Source organism: Agelaius tricolor, unplaced genomic scaffold, assembly GCF_023055355.1.
Source record: "Agelaius tricolor isolate 1412-34295 unplaced genomic scaffold, bAgeTri1.0.p SCAF_5, whole genome shotgun sequence".
NCBI classification, from domain to species: domain Eukaryota; kingdom Metazoa; phylum Chordata; class Aves; order Passeriformes; family Icteridae; genus Agelaius; species Agelaius tricolor.
The window spans coordinates 14,301,694-14,314,115 of record NW_027269265.1 but is presented as its reverse complement, the minus strand read 5'-3'; the positions used below and the strand labels follow the sequence as shown (position 1 = coordinate 14,314,115).

At 40.8% G+C, this 12,422-nt stretch overlaps 1 protein-coding gene across 1 annotated transcript in view; it reads left to right on the top strand.

The window, feature by feature from the left end:
- The first annotated feature begins 2,198 nt into the window (after positions 1-2,198).
- The window catches only part of VRK1 (VRK serine/threonine kinase 1), a 47,711-nt gene continuing 37,487 nt past the window's right edge, over positions 2,199-12,422 (top strand). The window contains exon 1 of the mRNA XM_071426516.1: positions 2,199-2,345. The gene's annotated coding sequence lies outside the window, so the exon portion shown is untranslated. The remainder of the gene's footprint in view (positions 2,346-12,422) is intronic.

The following is a 12,422-nucleotide window of genomic DNA, read 5'->3' as shown; positions in this document are numbered from 1 at the left end:
ACAGAAATACTCACAAACATTTGTTTGTGTAAGAGCCACAAGACTAGGATCACTCACATTTTTGCCCTCTTCTGTACATTTTTCACAAATACTTTCTCACCAAATTTTTGTTTGAAAATGTTGCGCGGAAATTAATATAGTGCGATGTTTCTAGATGTGCATACATGGAAATCTTCAGCTCCAGCCAGTCAAAGTGCACAGATCTTTGTGTGGCCATTTTGGGAGTTCTTTGTGGTGGAGAACATTATCCAACTGAGGGGCAGGAATAACAGCATATGGCCTAGGTGGCCAAGCATGCAATGTGGCAGCACAGCTTCCAAGGCAGGCATGATTTGCCAGCACCTTGGTTCAGGCTCTTTGTGAAGTACAACCAGCACATAATCAAATCAGCAATTGTAATAACTAGTTTGCAAGCAAGTCAAGAGCTAAAATATGTACGTACAAATTAATCATCATATCATTTTAAATTTCAATCAAAACATAACTTTGAATTTGTCAATCTGTATATGACAAAGAGGTAAAATAATCAAATAAATTAACTGAGAATGTGTAACTTTTCCTTTCCTCTTAATCCCCACAAGATCTGTATTTGTTCCTTGTTTGCAGCGTTTTTACAATGTTATTTAAATAGCATCTGCTATATTCCACTTGCAATTACTCTGTTTTAATCAATTTACAATTAACTTTTTTTGTTAAATTCACTTTCTCGACAAAGCCCTTTGGTTGTTCCCTTCCTCTTGCTCTGTTGTTTCTTGTAAAAATATTCAGATTCCAAGTGCTTGCACTCGTGTTTGAAATAGCCTCTTGTTTGAGGAAGCCAGGTTTTTCTGCCAACAGGACACCTTTGTGTGCCAGTGTAAGGCTGAGAGAGAGCTGTTGTCACTGGGATTTGGTCTCGGGCTGCTCGGGAACTCCTGGCTCCAGGGCTGGAAGTGGGGAAGGCAGCAAGTGGGCGAGCTTTGCGAGAGCTGCCTGTGGTAGGCAATAGAATCCCCTTTCTTCCTCTGCCCCGTCCTCCAACATACTGCTTGTGCAAGGTAATAGCAAACCAGTTAATTTGGTTCGATGGGCAAAAGGATGTCTAATTCCATGTAGATTTCAGCAGTTCAATGTGCTGAATATTGTCACAGCTGAGTTGAATTCTGAGATTGTTATTTTAACCCTTTACTCATTTCTGTGCTGAGATTTTACGTGTGAGAAGTTAATCTAAGAGAAACGGTTGCATCTTGTCTAGAAATCTGTGTGTGCATATATATTTGTATTATCCATATTTGTATTTGTGGGGAGAAAAAAAGGACCATATAGGATGTATGTAGAACAACTTTTTGGAGAAGATCTTTTTAACAGATTCCAGTCCTTTCACATTAAAAAAGATCAAAACAATGAGTTTCAACTAGAAACATTATTTTGATTAAAAAAATATTTCAAGAACAACTCTTTCTAGCTTGTCCTGATAATAATCTTTTTTTTTTAATTTATAAAAAATATATACATAGAAATCTAAGTTGGAACATTATTAAAATGAGAAACTGTTAGGAATTAAATGAGGTGCTTTATACACACATGCAGCAATAGTTCAGGCATACTGCAATACACTTCAGAGACACATATGTACACACACTCACCTGCTCATTAGAAATATTACATTTATATTTCATGTGATTTCTATTGTCTTCTGAAACATTTATATTTATATGCTAGAAAAATATGAACAGCATGGCGTGCGGCACTATTTTAAAAATATTTAAATATGTCAATGGACCTCTCCTGGGTCTTTACTTTGCAGCTTCTCTAACTGGTAAATTAACAGGGTTTTTTTCAGGATGCACTTGTAGGATTTGAACATATTTCTCTACTGGAAAAGTTATTTCATGGAAATAAAAATCTGAAGATAGCTGCACCTTTTTATCCAGTGCTGGGTTTTAAAGAACTTAATAGCCTCTCAGTATTTTTAATGCGTGTGATATTACACAGCTAACAAATAATTTCAGAATTCAGTTACCACAATTAGGAATTTGAAGCAGGTGGCTCAATAATGGGGCTTTTTCATTTCATTTATTAGAAGGGGGAGGGAAAAGCCCAGCAACGCAGAGCTTCATTTATTTTCATCAGCTCCACAGTAAGAGCGTGGCAATTTGCAACACCAGAATCATTTCAAGTACAGCTTTGCATACATCATTCATTTCTTTAGTTTTAAAAGCTTCTTATCGTTCAACCAAAATTTGAAAAGATAATTTCCTGTCTAAAGTCCAATCTGGTCTGAGCATCCTGGCTGCTTTTTAACACTATGTTGGCTTTCTTGGTAAGCAGATGGAGTGTCGCTGTCACTGCTGCGTGACCCCCAGGTGAGTGTGACTTTGCCTGCGTGTGCCCGTACGTAACACATCCGCAAGCAAGAGCCGTGCATGATACCCAGCTCGAAGTTTGCCTCACCTTCCCGCTCGCTAGGAAGAGAGTTTAATTTCATTTCGCTTCAGTCCCGAGCCTGGCAGCAGAAGCAGCACGCTCCCAGCAGGAGGATGCAGTGTTTGCAGCAGTGCAGCCGCGGGTTGCAGGGCAGCGCTCGGCGGGGCTGCGGCGGGCTCGGGGCGCGCACCCTCCTCTTCCTCGCACCGCTTCCCCCGTGCGCTCTCTGGGGTCTGGGGCTGCGGGGGACTCACGCCTCGGAGAGCCCCACTGCCCTGCAGGGAACGACAGTGCGGACAGGATGCACTGTCGGCCCGGGAGACACTTTGCTGGCTTGTCACTAACGGGCTGTGTTTATGCTGCTTTGAAGAACAACAAAGCTCTGTTGTTCTTGCGTCAGAATAAAGGGGTTTCACACCGCGGGAAGGTACCTCAATTTCTGCATGTATTGCGAGGGCAACGCTAAGGAAAACATCAAGGAAATGTGGCAATAGTCTAAGGCCAGGTGACAGGTCTTACCGTGCATTAGCAGGTTGCTCAGGTTTAAGTAAAACAGAGGCCTTGAACTGGCCCCAGGTGCTGCCACTGGGAGGATTTGCACTTTCAGCGTCTCACAATTTAGAGATCAATTCATGCTGCAACCACAAGTGCTGTTGCAGAGCATGAGTGGCCTATTACTGTCCACTGGCCCTTTGAGAACATGCAGCCCCTTCTATGCACAGGAATTCCCATCAGAAACCTCTCCCTGGTTCAGAATGCAGGCAGAAACTTTGTTTGGAAGCAATCTCTCGGAAGACTTTGAAGCCCCCCTGCACTGTACCATGGGCCCTGCAAAGCTGAACCAGCTTGTGTTTGCTACTGGGCTAAGTGCCCAACAAAGAGCCCCTTATCATGGCAGAGAGAATCTGTTACACACGATGCCATATTAAGCAATTAACAGGGTTGTGGGGCTGAGCTTAGTGCCTATCCTCTGCAGTTTAATAATTTCTCTGTTTGCAAGGTTCCTAGCAAATAAGACATCCATGTTCCTCGCATTAGCACATCAACAGTGTCTATGGGAAAGGCAGAGACACGAGGTGCACTGCTGATCTGCTCAGGAACAGGGTCATATTGGGCAATACTAATCAGAGGAGGTGCAGCTTCTCAGCTGACTGCTCCTGTTCCGACTGCACAGTCAGCTGCCTGCAGACAGGATGCCCTCCCTGTAAGACCTTGTCCAAACATGTTTGGCTCCATGTGGAAATTTTGCAATTCTTTGTATGAATATGTACTCGACAGTAAGCATTACTGAAAAGATTCTCCTTTTGCCCAGATGTTGCCTGCTTTCAAATCAGTTAATGAATATTGGCGATAATTTAAAATAATAATAAAAAAAAGACATATGATTCTTAGCCCTTAGAAACTCTCTTCTGCAGAGGCATGGGAGAGGCACAGGCTGCACAGGCACAGCCTTCAGGGCTGTTTGAGCCAGCAGCCTCCACACCGGGCAGCCTCCACCTGCCCTTGCAGTACAAGAGTGCCCCAGCCCCAGTCTCAGATTCTGCAGCCCCAGGGAGCATTTGCCCGCCCTTGGATCTCCTCCATGCAGCCACTCCTGCCACTGCTGGCACAGCTACCTGCTCTTTGACAGGAGCTCAACAACCCTGTGTAAAATTGTCCTTTCCCATGCTGGAGGGAACATGAACCCCCTGATGTTTCACTTTAGATTGACACAGTCCACAGTTAACATCACCCCAGGATACTGCATGCTACTTCGGTGTAGTTCACTGCAATACTCAGGGAAATGGTAGGATTGCACTGAAATGGGAATAGTGCAACTATGAAACATGGAGACTGGCTCACTCCATTTACATTAGGGTATCTATGAATACCTTATATGCTGAATATCCAGAATAAAGTGAATTAACGTGAAGAGGCAAACTCTGTAAACTCACTCACTCTTTGCAGCCCACACAAAGAGGTAAATAGGGAGCCTCAGATAGGGAAAGATGCTGGAGAGGATGAAGGAAGACTATCCAGTGAGTGGAGCACTATTGCAAAAAGAATGGACACTACAGACTTGAGCCCCAGTCTGAAGGAAACATGGAAGCACCCCAGGCCTTTCATTCCCCATGTATAAATGGGAATGAATTTATCAGTCATCTAATGAAATGATTTCTGAGTATAATTGAAATAGGGGAGATATGTGTCTAAGATAGATGAATGGACAGATGGTTTACAGTCTCATCCTGCCCACCTGCTGCAGAACACAGCTAAGCCTGCTACAACTGTGTTATTTGTAAAGCATAGGAACTGCTGGCCCAAAAAACCCCCAGTGAAAATGACAGCAGTAATGAAGGCAGCTCTCACATTTGCACAACAGTTCATATTTCCCACTAGCTAACAATTACTTCAAAAAAATGTAACTGTGTTATTTTTTGGCAGACAAAAACTTGAAATCCTGATGTGATCTACGATACTGCTCTCTTCCAAACACTGATTGTCTCAGTAAGAAAGCAGACATCAAGACTCTACATTGTGACATGGAGTACACCTGCTCCATCATCTGGACATTGAACTGACTTGCTTACTTTAGAAAGGGAAACATTGACTAGTGCTTAGTTTGTTTCCAGAATAGAACACTTTTCATTCTTTATGACATCCTAAAGTAGCTGCAGCCAGATTCTGCAATGATCTATTTGACAGTAGGGAGTCCCATGCAGTCTACAATAGTTCTTACTGACTTACATATCATAAATTTTACTGGAATGATAGAAGACTCACATTGCTTTTGTGATCAATGAAGCATTTCCTTATTAACCAGGGACACTAGTCCTACCCTTTCTGAAGTTAGTGAGAAATAATATTATTTTTATAAGGCCTTGCTACTGCTTCCAGTGCATCAGTAATGAGTTAAATATTGGTATTAAAATAATTTACTTTTGTTGGATGGTTTGTTGGTTGCTAGAACCCAGAATGTAATTTCTGGCTCTTCTTCCGTTGTTATTCTTTCCCCTCAAAATTTAGGACAAGGAACGTTGTTACAGCCTTAAATTTATCACTAAAAACTGATGCATGTTGGTGCAATGGAAAGAGGCTGGTTTCATTTAGGCATTCCGAAATTGATATCTAATTAAATTTTGAAATGAAATGTTAAAACCAGTGGGTGACAGACTGTCTGTAGGCGTGTCCCCTGAGGTGCTCCCTATTTTATTTGTTAATGATCTTTCTTCATTGCCCACACTAAGCCAAGCTCTACCAACTACTGCTATAGCACCATTATTCAGCATTTAATTTCTTACAATCTTAAAAAAAATTAAAAATCACACTATATTTAATTAGTTGCTCATTTAAGCCCTCAGTGATTGGTTCTCTCCTGTGTACAGATACTTATCTCTACCTATTTCAAATACTGAAGCATTGTTTTTCAATCACAAGATTCTGGCATTGACAAAAGTGAGGTGATATGGGGTAAATTAATGGACTCAAACTGGTATGACAAGAATATGCAGGTGGCCAAAGACTGAGATCTAATTTTAACTATGCTACTTGGAAAAGCACAGATGTGTAAAGAAGTGACTTGGGGGCATATATGCAGCCTCAACCTGGTATTTTAAACTTTTCCTTTTTGAAATTTTTCATTGCTTCTTTCTTTTTTCCCCATCTCCCTTCTCTATTAAATCAATGTCAAGAAACTACTTCTGTCTGACTTTAAATGAATACAAATGCTCATTACCTTTAGGTCTTTGCAGTTATCACTAAACAGAGATTTGATATTGTCTTGTTCCTTTTTTTTTGGTGTTTGTTTGCTTGTTTGGTTTTTTGGCGGGGGGGAAGGGGAGTGTGTTGCTTTGTTTTTTATGTTTGCTTTTTTTATAACCACTGATACATCTCTGATATAGAGAAAGGCACTGGAGAAATGCATTAACAAGTACATGCAGTAGTCTTTTCAGCCTGTGCCACTGGATGGCTCAATGTGTCACAAAAGAAATCTCTGTTAGCAGTATAAGTTAAACTCAGTTATTCAGTTTGTGAAGAAGCTACTTCTCAAGGAGGATCTTAATCTATTTTGCTAAAGGTATGAAGATCAGAGCAGCCATGATGGCCATGTTATTGCAGACTGTGAAGTTTCCTTTATCTACAATTCTGTAATACCATTTTCAAAACCTCCTGTAAAGGACGGATATAAATTTTTCTCTGTGGGGGGCAAAAATAGCTTTTGGCAGCTGAGTTTCCTTTTTGATACTAAGGAATCAAGAACAGTAGGTAAACACTAACTTGGTGGCTCAAAATTTGCCTGTTCATGGACTTGGTAAGCAATGTTGTTATGGCTGCACCTTACCACTGGCTTAAACAGAGAACAAGTTTGGTAAATATTGGAACATGTGTGTGACATGAAACCACAGAGACAAACTTCAGAATAGTTCCCTGCTTAGACAAACTCTAACAGTTTGCTGCTCTTCAGTCTGCAATACTGACTTGAAAACAGGCAGATAAGGCTTTTTTTGTTATTTGTACCCTGTTTTTCTCTAGGAAATGTACTGAAACAACTAAACTCTTTGCAGTTGCTTACATAAGTTGGCAATCATTGTTTTTTTACCAGTCTTGATACAGGCTAATAGCTCAAATCCAGCACAAGATTAGAAAGTAAAACTACCCATGTTTCAGGTCCCTGAGTTGTCCAGTCCTATGTGTTTTGGTTAGTAATGAGGTGACGAAAAAGAAACCAAACTCACCCTTTCCTGTCTTCTTCCATGGGTCTTGAAAAACATGATGCAGCTTGTTAATAATGCAAGTCTTTATTTAAGACATAGTTTGCTGTACCAGCCTGAAATTTCAACTGCTCTTTGAATGATGATGTATTAAATTGTCTGCATTACAAATACACTTTTGGAACTGCTCTGTTTTTTGTGATAACTGTGTTGGATTCTGAGTCATAAAGGTTATAAAACAGATACAATAGACTATATTCTGCCACAGAGGTGGCATAGTTCAGCATGACTGAGTCACTGCTCTGAAGAGAGACAGCACTGATTTTTATGCAGGGTATTGCAAGTCAAGCCTGAAGTGCATTGGCAGAGCTGCATTGTAGCAGGCAAAAAGCTGCTCCTTAATACATGCCTAATTTTACTTGTACAATTCACATTTTTCCAGATACCCATCATATAACATTCTAAACTAGATTTTGATGCAAGTGACCCAGGATCATTTCAAGCAGTGAAAAGGGAACAAGTAAAATTCTGAACCATTATAAATGCTCAACTTGGCAGGTGCCAAGAGTAGCATGTGTGACCATACTAAACAAACTTGGCTGGGAAACTTCAAGTTGGCAAGTATCTTCTACCTGCTGCCTTGTCTGCTTCAGTTTCCCTCTTTCCTCAGCTGGAAAAATCTTACTAGAGTAGTGGAGATCTTTACAAGAGTCATGCTTTTCTTTTTCCTCCTCCTACCTCTGCTTGTCCTTTGCTGTACAATCTGTGCTGATTTGAAAAGGTTTTCCAGTTGGCCATGTCTCCTCTCCAGTAACTCCAGTTTTGTTCTCCTTGCCCTCTTCTGTCTGGACTGTCTGCCCTCTTTGTGCTTTGTCTATTTCCCAACAACTTTTGTGCCCAGAACACCAGGTGCAATTCTTTCCTCCTTGCCACCAGACCAAACCCCTGAGCTGCCCACTCCTACCTGCTGTCATCTCTGTCACTCATCTGTTAAATCCCCAGGCTTCTTCTATTCCTAGGCAAATGTCCCTTCTGGTTCTTTCTTGGAACATCTCCTATGGGTTTTCTGAATATTTCTGTGCGTATACTTCTCATGATAGTTTTGATTCTTTTTTTGGTGTTATTTCCTCTGTCAGTAGGGCACAGACTATTTCAATGCTCTATTTTGTTTATTAGTACCCTGAAAGGTTTTGCAGCTCATTATTGATGTGAAACATAAATTCACAACGCATAAAAAGTGAATAAAACACTATTAGACCACACCTTTGATGATTCATGTTCAATCCAGGATCATATTGCCCTGGTAAAAATGACCACACAAGGGCAGATAGGTTGATTTGCATTACGCTATGTTGTTAATTTGAAAAAAATTCCCTTCATCTAAAAATGGTGTTTTACAAGGACCTTTTCAGATGCTTTATAATAATCTGAATTCCTTACCTTATGCTTAGCTTTCCATTGGAGGAAAAATAAACCAACAACCTAGAGGCTGTATGTGAGTTAAATATGTCATTCTATGAAGAAAATTATCCGTATGTCCTTTCAGTCTTTTATGCTTTCCATCTTTTGAGTGTTTAGTAACTAAAGATTATTATGCATGATAAATTAGAATCTTAATCAGTAATAAAACTTCAAATACTTCTACCCAGTATATTATACCTGTAACGTGAATTAATTGTTCACAAGTGGCTTGTTCTAAAGACCAGGTACAAATGTTTTTCAGGATATCCCTAGGAAAGTACACACCTACACATGCATACCTCTTCCTTCCATTCACCTTTGTGATTCTAGGATGACATAATAGTTTTTTTTATTTCCAGCAGATGCTTTGGAAATTCAGAGATGTGACAAACAACATTTGCAGGAAAAGGTTATGTATCCTATCTGACCAATTGCATGCAGAGATGGCAAACTTCCATGCATATGATTTCCCCTTTCAATTTTCTTACATGAGAAAACTTTCTTGCATCACATTCTGAACATTCCCAAACATAGCCTTTCTCTCTTTCATATGACACAAAAATTGGTCAATAAACAATTACATTTTGAGCTTAATCTAAACAACAGAACAAAGATATCAGTGCTGAGTGGGTGCAAGAGTATCTTTAGCTGGTTATATAGGACTATATCTGGTTTTATAGGTTATATTATTTGGGGTTTTTTAAAGATTTTGGAACGTATGTAGGCTTTTTTTGATGCCTGGTGTGTGAGTGCTGTGTGCCATACCATGGGGTCTTGATTAAGAGTGAGAGGCAATGTAGCATCTATGTTGCATAGGTACTCCATGGTAGCAGACTACAGGAAGGGAGCTTTTCATCCCCAAACAAGTGCTTGAATAACATCTACACAAGCAGGAGAGAGAGACAGCATGTGCACTTTGGGATAATTTAGCTCTGTCTGCATGCAGGGTCGAGCAAACAGCACCAATGATTTCATGCCTGAGCCAGGCAGAACTGTCCCTCTGCTAGGAGGCTGTCTCACTTACAAACAATATAAAGCCAAGTAAACAGCAAGCACTCAGGAAACATTTTCAACTTAAAATAAATAACTTAATAAAAAGGCTAAAACACCTCATCAGGCAATCTACTCCTTTTAAAAGTAGTTGTACCCTCTCAAGTTTTTACAACTAGAAATGCAGGAAAAGCAGGCTCTATTTTGGGGCTCTGCAGATAAATTATGCATTAAAAATATGCTCCTACTTTAATGATCATTCTCAAAAGGCTCTTTGAAAATGAAGGAAAAACAAAGTTTACTTTGGTCAAGGAGACGGGACACAATTCTAAAAAATATTCAAGAATAAGTTATATAAAATTCATGAAGCAGGAATATTTACTCTTTTACCCATCAATCTTGACCCAGCTAAGTTACTTTCATCAGGAGAGATGGAATGCTTTACACTTATAGCCTTTCTAGCAGTCAATATAGTATTGACTGTATTGCAGCCAATGTAGCCAGTGTGGTGATGAGATACTGTAGTTTTCACAAGCTTTCATTAAGTTTGCTGTGAAATGCCATGTTCTCATATTAGTCATCCTCTCTGCTTTATATCTTAGAAGATGCATTTCAAACTGTTTTTAAAGTACATTATTATTCAGCTGCTCACCAAAATAGACCAATATACATTATAATATGTTTACGAGGTGGCAGTCTTACAATTCAACAATTTAAAACTTACATTCTATCTGACATAGCTACAAAATTGTTTCAAATGGCTGTGTTTACTTTTTGGAGCAAGTGGTTCTAAATGAAAAGGTTGATGGCTTCAATTTGATTATTAGCAAGTAAAAGAACATTGATGAAAATATTGCAGTCAGTATGTTGATATTCCAGGGAGAATGAAAAATGTTTAGTGGACAGTTTAGAATACTGTCAGTATACAGTGTCATAAAAACTGCTGAACTTGCTTCTTTATTTATATCATTGATGTAGGTTTCATACCATTTAAATATCTTCAAAGCCACATCATTACTGAAAAAATTAGCTGTTTTAACAATAGATAGTGAACACTTTCTTCCTAGTATAATTCAACAAAATATGAGCTACAGGCAGCTGGAGAGGGACAAAACTTAGCATCTCCTGTCAAAAAGCAGCCAGTCTGCAGGGAGTGTGGAACTCACCACCTCCACCATGAGATATGCAAGGTCATATTTTGTATGAGTGGATGGAGTCAGGTTCAAGCATTTGAAGGGAAAGAAGGTGGAGGAATGGAAGGAAAGGCCAGAAATTTAACCTATTGTCCTAGTAACAAATTATAAAACAGAGAGCCCATCAGATTCTACACAATTTTTCTCTGCCCTGGTAATTTCACTGTGGCAGAGGACAAAACTGATTATCATGTTTTCCTAGTTGCTACTACTATATTAATTAATTCAATGCTTTCAGCAGATGTCTGCATGAAAATACAGCAACTCAACTTGAAAAAACAGATCTTAAAAACAGAGGTCTTAGGAGGTGAGATAATACTCAAGTAAAACAGTAGTTCTCTGAATAACAGGGCCAGTGCCTGTGATATGGAAAATAAGCAAATGAGACCCTGAGGACAGAAAGAAGATGGAGAGAAGGAGCAGAGTTACAGTGTGTCTCCTGAAGTCGAGGTTGGAAAAGTGCTGAGATTGTGTGTGTTTCTGCAGCTTCTTAAAGCCATGCATAACTCTTCAGTGAAAAATGTGTTTGCAATTTTCCCCACCTACCATCGGAAAGAAAACAATTATTAATTTATTAACAGACAAGAAGATGTCCTAAACTATCCACACACATTTGCATCAAGCTATTCTAGTGGAATACCTGTCTACAGATATCCAAACAAGTGGCCTTTAAAGCAAAGAGTACTGGTCACAGAGAAGAGCCCTGCACCACCAGTCCTGCACAGTGAAATGCAGCACTGTCAGAGGGACTGCAAGCATCCACCATCCTCACCTGCCTCCCTGCAGCCAGAGAGAATGCAAACATCCACCATCCTCACCTGCCTCCTGCAGCCAGAGAGAATGCCAACATCCACCATCCTCTCCTGCCTCCCTGCAGCCAGAGAGAATGCAAACATCCACCATCCTCACCTGCCTCCCTGCAGCCAGAGAGAATGCAAACATCCACCATCCTCTCCTGCCTCCCTGCAGCCAGAGAGAATGCCAACATCCACCATCCTCTCCTGCCTCCCTGCAGCCAGAGAGAATGCAAACATCCACCATCCTCTCCTGCCTCCTGCAGCCAGAGAGAATGCAAACATCCACCATCCTCACCTGCCTCCCTGCAGCCAGAGAGAATGCAAACATCCACCATCCTCTCCTGCCTCCCTGCAGCCAGAGAGAATGCAAACATCCACCATCCTCACCTGCCTCCCTGCAGCCAGAGAGAATGCCAACATCCACCATCCTCTCCTTCCTCCTGCAGCCAGAGAGAATGCCAACATCCACCATCCTCTCCTGCCTCCCTGCAGCCAGAGAGAATGCCAACATCCACCATCCTCTCCTGCCTCCCTGCAGCCAGAGAGAATGCAAACATCCACCATCCTCTCCTGCCTCCCTGCAGCCAGAGAGAATGCAAACATCCACCATCCTCTCCTGCCTCCCTGCAGCCAGAGGATGCTCTCCTGTCTCCCTTCCATTCATCCTAAGCCTGTGCTGCTGCCAGCACGTGTGAAAACCATCGCCAATTGTGACAGTTGTTTTCGTGAAGGGGGACATCTGTCTACATAAAATGATGCTGGGGTCTGCAAACTCATTCACAGAGGACATGAAATAGTCATCAGATGGTAAAAATTACTTTCTTGGTTAAAAGACAAACTGCTGTCCCAGAAGTGAGAGAGAGTCTATCTGACTAACGCTCACC